Source organism: Adiantum capillus-veneris, chromosome 23, assembly GCF_014529385.1.
Source record: "Adiantum capillus-veneris isolate H3 chromosome 23, ASM1452938v2, whole genome shotgun sequence".
NCBI lineage: Eukaryota > Viridiplantae > Streptophyta > Polypodiopsida > Polypodiales > Pteridaceae > Adiantum > Adiantum capillus-veneris.
The window spans coordinates 90232462-90238492 of record NC_140953.1 but is presented as its reverse complement, the minus strand read 5'-3'; positions in this window follow the sequence as shown (position 1 = coordinate 90238492).

The following is a 6031-nucleotide window of genomic DNA, read 5'->3' as shown; positions in this document are numbered from 1 at the left end:
GTTTATTATGCTAGTAGAATGTTGAGAGCACCGGAGAAGAATTACACAGCTACGGAAAGGAAAGCTTTGGGAATGATTTTTGCTTTGGGAAAATTTCGACATTATCTGTTAGCGAATACAGTGGATTTTCATGTGGATCATCAGGCTTTATTGTTTCTGGTAAAGAAGCCAAAACTGGAAGGAAGATTAGCAAGGTGGATGCTCATGTTGCAAGAATTTGATTACATAGTTGTTCATACTCCAGGAACTCAGCATGCAGTGGCGGGTTACCTCAGCAGATTAGAACATAATTAGGAATTACCAGGAGTATCGGATAAATTGCCTGATGCGGATTTGTTGCGTGTGGAAGGACAGTTTTTTGATAATTGGTATGATCAGATGGTTCAGTTTCTGACAGATGGAGTTTTATCTTTGACAATGTCTTTAGATCAAACGAAGAAGTTTGCATTGAGGAGCATACCATTTCTGATTATAGCTGGAGCATTATATAGAAGAGGAGCACATCAGAATATTATACGACGATGTGTTCCGGATGAAGAGCAGAAAGCAGTGTTGCAGTAGGCACATTGGGGATCAACTGGAGGAAATTTCTAATGGGAAATTACAGGTCGGAAAATTTTACAAGCTGGACTTTGGTGGCCTTTTTTATTGAAGGATGCACATAGTTTTGCCAAGGAATGTGTTCAATGTCAGAAGGTGGGGCAGCCTACACAAGGGGATAGGAAGCAGGATCATCCAGTCTTACCATTAGAACCATTTCAGAAGTGGGGAATGGATTTTTTAGGCCCAATAAAACCACGGGCAAAGAGGACGGGTTCCAGATATACTCTTGTTGCAACAGATTATGATACCAAATGGGTGGAAGCGGTGACTTTGAGAGATAATAAAGCAGCAAGTGTGGCACGGTTTTTATATAAAAACATTATGACAATATTTGGATGTCCTATTGAGTTGGTGTCGGATCAGGGAACACACTTTTTGAATTCTGTGATTCAGGAGTTGACATCCAGACATATGATTTTGCATAAGAAATCTACTCCATATCATCCGCAAGCAAATGGGCAGGCAGAAAGCTCTAATAAAGTGCTGGTAAGAATTTTTAAGAAGATTGTGTTAGAAAACAAATCAAATTGGGATGACAAGCTGGATTCAGCAATATGGGCTTTTCGGACGGCTTTTAAGGTGGCGACTGGAATGACACCTTTCAATTTGGTATTCGGATTGAAGCTGTGGTGCCAATGGAATATGTAATTCCAAGCTTGAGGTTGTCAGTTCAGCATAAGTTAAGTCCGGAGGAATCAATTTCTCATAAATAGAAGGAGCTGCTTAAATTGAAAGAGGATAGAATTCAGAGTGCCTATTTGGTGGAAGTTGGGCAGAAGAGGAGACAAGCATGGATGTCTAGGCAGGTGAGATTCAAAATTTTTCAGAAAGGGGATTGGGTGATGTTATATAATTCTAAATTGGGACCACATCCGGGTAAGTTGAAGCTGAGATATTTGGGACCTTATCAGATTGAATCAGAACAAGTCCAAGGAACATTTTTTCTGAAAGATGTCTTCGGAACAAAGATTTTGAAACCTGTGAATGGATTCAGATTGAAGAAATTTTATGGAAAGGTGTCTGAGGTTCCCAAGTGGATGGTCAATAAGGCTGAGGATATTGGCAGTAAATTGTTAACAGTTAGTGTTTTGGGGGTTGCAGTGGAATATTAAGAGGTAGAATTGGCAATTTGTTCTAGCAATTCAAAACCTGTAAAGGAATCTGGAATTCGAAATTCGGATTGCGGGCTGGAAGTTGGAATTCGGACTGTCGGATTTGAAGTCCGGAAAGAGGAAAGTCGGAGGAATGGAATTGGGCAAAAGGGTACAGAGGTACTCATAAGTGGGTGCCCGAATCGAGGAGAAAATTCATCATCATAAGAGTAAGGTGGTGAGAGGAGTTGGGGATCACATCCAAGTGTGTGAACGTCGCAGTTCAGTTGACTGTTAAGTCGGGGAAGAAGGGCGAAATGTTTTCTGAGAACATTAAGGGAAAGCTGATGGTGGGTATGCAAGATGATGCGTCAGAAGCGATGCCGAACACCAGGTCGATGACGATGGCGATGGAGGAGTTGTTCAAGGCGCGGCAACAGGAAGAGCACATCAAGGTGGAGAGTGATGAGGCTGAGTCTCTGAGTGATCAGGGTAGTGTGGAGATGGTGGTGGCAACGGTTGACTCAAATGAGGCAGAAACCCCAGGTATGGCTTAAGCGCATAGGCCTTTATGAGTTTGCATGTCTACCTTGGGATACATGGACAGAGAATGAGTTCGCTGAGCAGCAGTGGAATATGATTAAGGAGAGTGATGGAATGATTATAGCGGAGTTCGCTTGACACCAAAGTTGGTGTCTAAAGTCTTCAAAGTTCCCTGTCTAACTGTGCCGGCTAAGACGAGGAAGTTGACTGACTCCCAGATGAAGGGGGAATTTGGAAATCCGGTTGGGATGAAGGCATACTATATGGTGAAGAATGCGGGTGGAATCAGAGCCTCAAATTTGTTTTGGTATTTGGAAAAGGTGTGCATCCTGCAGAAGACTGCCTACATGTCTAAGGAGGCTTTTGCACCATTGTTTCAGGCTAAGAGAGGCATTAAAGTTGATTGGGCATTGGTTTTATATGATCGGATGCAGCTTATTGGAAAGAGAGACCTGCGTCGGACACCTGCAGTGGGCAGAGTAGCACCTTATTCGGCTGCAATTTTTGAGCATGTTCTAAAGGTTTCGACAGTAGCAACATGTTTGAAGACACCAGTGGGCAGATATGGCAAAAGAAGAGGGAATAGTATGTGGAAGTAAGAGAAGGAAGTTTTTTTTGGGCTCTCCAACAGTGGAAAAAGTTAAATCACCTTTTAAAGTCTGTTGGAAGGGTTTGGAGGAGTCAGAGTCAAAGCTGAACAATTTCACAATGGAATCAGAATCAAAGAAGTCGGAGTCCAAAGGCAAGAAGGTAACGCTGTTTATGAAAGGAATGGGTGGAGCTGCGGAGAAGACTGCTCTGGAAAGTTTGAAAGTTAAAGCAGGTAGCAGTGACAGTTATGAGAACAGGGGAATTTTTTCTGTGGAAGAGGCAGCTAACAGTTTGACTCAATTGAATGAGTTCCTGTAGAATCAAGATGTGGCGCTTAGGGTGATGGAAGCTGAGAAGATGGAACATAAGTGTAGTGCTATTCCATAATGGGAAATGCAGAAAGTCAGAATGCAGTTGTTTCAAGAGAGGTCGGATAAGGAAATATTGCAGGAGGAGGTTAAGAGGATTACAGTTGAGGCTATGGAAAGAAATGTTGAAGTTTTGAGTGTAGTTGAGGTTTACTAGGTGGGCGGATGGATTGAAGACTGCAGTGGATGAGCAATTTAAAGAACTGGGGGATAAGGTGGCTGATTTGACCACTGAGAATGTTTTTCGGATTAATAGGTTAACTCCATTGCTGGAGATGGAGAAGGCAGCATTGCAGAACCAGGGTGGTTGCTGATTTGGATGCGGATATCTTGAAGCAGGAAGTGCTGGAATATACACAAGAGATGTGGAATAAGGCAACTAGGCATTGGAGGGAGCACATGGAGGTGTCGACGGACCGATTCAAGAATTGGTTTCAGCTAGCTAGAAAGGAGAGCATTAGGAGGGAGAATGAGGCATTGAAGATGGAGAATGAGAAATTAGTGGCAAAGATGGAGGAGATTGAAGTGAATGCAGGGGGTCTGAGTAAGTGGACGGCGGAGCTGAGCAGTGATGTTTTGGGACCAGATCGGATTGTAGCAGGAGGAGTGGAATCGGAAGTGGAAAAGCAGGTGGAAGAAGAGGTGGAAAAGTAGGTGGATTCGGATGTTTCAGCAGAAAAGGCAGATGCAGAAGGGGATGTTGGGGAGCAGGTTGTTTGATCAAGGGATTGTGGGTCCAGGTCAACCTATGGCTCCAGCCACCGGGCTGTGCCAGGTGCTAAGCCTAGGAAATTTTGGATGTTTTACCTTAGTGGAATTTGGAATGTTAACTTTTGTACTTTTGGGATTCCATGGGGTGTTCTTGGGAAAGGGCGTTGCCCATTAGTATTCTCGAACTATGTAACTGTCGATCAGTGTCTTCTTGGGAATGTGAAAGCGGAAGTTATGGTGGATTTAGTCTGTTGTCAGTTTCTGTGTTCTGTTCCAGTTCCAATTTCGTTCTGATTCTTGTGTTTTGTCTATTCTGAATGTCTATGCCTTAAACATTGATGCCTTTCTACATTCTTACCAGACTTTTGCTAGTACTTGGAGAAGTATGACCCAAGAAAATCTTGAAGTTGTCAAGTTTGATGCATTGTGCACATTGCTGTTGCAAGAGTCGCTTTCCAAAAAAATAGGACTAGACAATGTGCAGTTGAACAGACTTTTATTGCTGCTGCTCAAAGAAAAGGTGATAACAATAATGCTGCCACTTCTCATGGTTCTTCTGCGAGTAAAAAATTACGTGTTCCTAATGCTTCTGCTGGCAGGAATTCATCTGGAAATTCTGGTGATAAGGGCAAAAAGAAGATGTGTTGCCATTATTTTAAAGCTAATGATCACTTGATCAAGCAATTTCCTAAGTTGAAAGCCAAAGAGACAAAGAAGAAAGAGGGTAGTTCACTGCAAATGCTCGTTCCACTACAAATGTAGCTATTGTTGAGTCTTCTGTGAAAGGAGACTGTGATGTTGATGTTGATGCAGAATGGGCTTTTAGTGCAGAGTGTACCTATAATCCTGTTGTCCATGATGCATGCATGCTAGTTGTTGCAGATTCATATGTGTGGTATTTTGACAGTGGTGCTACAAAGCACATTACCTCACATTGTGATTTGTTCACCTCTCTTGAATCTGTCCCTCATGGGAATTCAGTCACTTGTGCCAACAATATCTCTTATCCGGTTCAGGGAGTTGGAAAGATTGTGCTTACTGCTACAAATGGCAGTTCTTTCACACTTGTTGATGCACTTTATGTACATGGGATCAAGAAGAATCTTTTGTCTTTATCTGCACTTGCTAGACTTGGTCTTGTAGTCAAATTTGTGGATGACAAATGTACGGTACATGATCTCAGTCTTGTGATAAAATTGTTGCGTCTGGCATTTTATGTCGTGGGTTGTATAAGCTCACTTTATATGACAAGTGTGGGTAGAATTTTGCAAATGCAGTTGTGGATTCAAAGGCTATTTCAGATGCAAAACTTTGGCATGCACATTTTGTTTATCTGGATTTTGTCAGTTTGCTGCGTTTGCAGAAATCTGATATGGTTGCTTCTTTGCCGCCTCTTGAAGCACCTGTCAAACATGTTTGTGAAGGTTGTATTTTGGGTAAGATGCAACACTCGAAGTTTCCAAAGGATGGTTCAGTTAGGGCCACATGCAGGTTGCAGCTTGTGCATAGTGATATTTGTGGGCCCATGCAAACTCCGTCCTTGGGCAATTACCTTTACTTCGTGACTTTCATTAAAAATTATCCAAGCATGCATGGGTATTTCCTCTTAAAGCAAAGTATGAAGTACTTATGTGCTTCAAACAATTTTTGGCTATGGCTGAAAATGTTTTGAAATATACTATGGCACCCTACGTTCTGATTGAGGAGGGGAGTATATGTCTCATGAATTTAATGCAATTTTCGCTAGTCGTTGGATAAAACACCAATGTATAATGCCTTATATGCCTCAACAAAATGGTATTGCTCAGAGGAAAGACAAGTCACTTACAAAAATGGCACGATGTATGATCAAAAGTCAAGCTTTTTTGCATTCTTTTTGGCTTGAATCCATCATGTGTGCCACCAAAAGCTTTGCAGTCTATTACTCCATATGAAGTATGGCATGATAGAAAGCACATACATGTTTTTGGCTATTTGGCATATCTTTTAGTGCCACAAACACAACGCAAAAAAATAGATGATAAGGCTGTCAAATGTATTTTTGTTGGTTATAGTGCTGAAAGCAAAGTTATAGATTGTATCATCCACAAACAAAGCGTATTCTGGTTTCACGGGATATTGTGT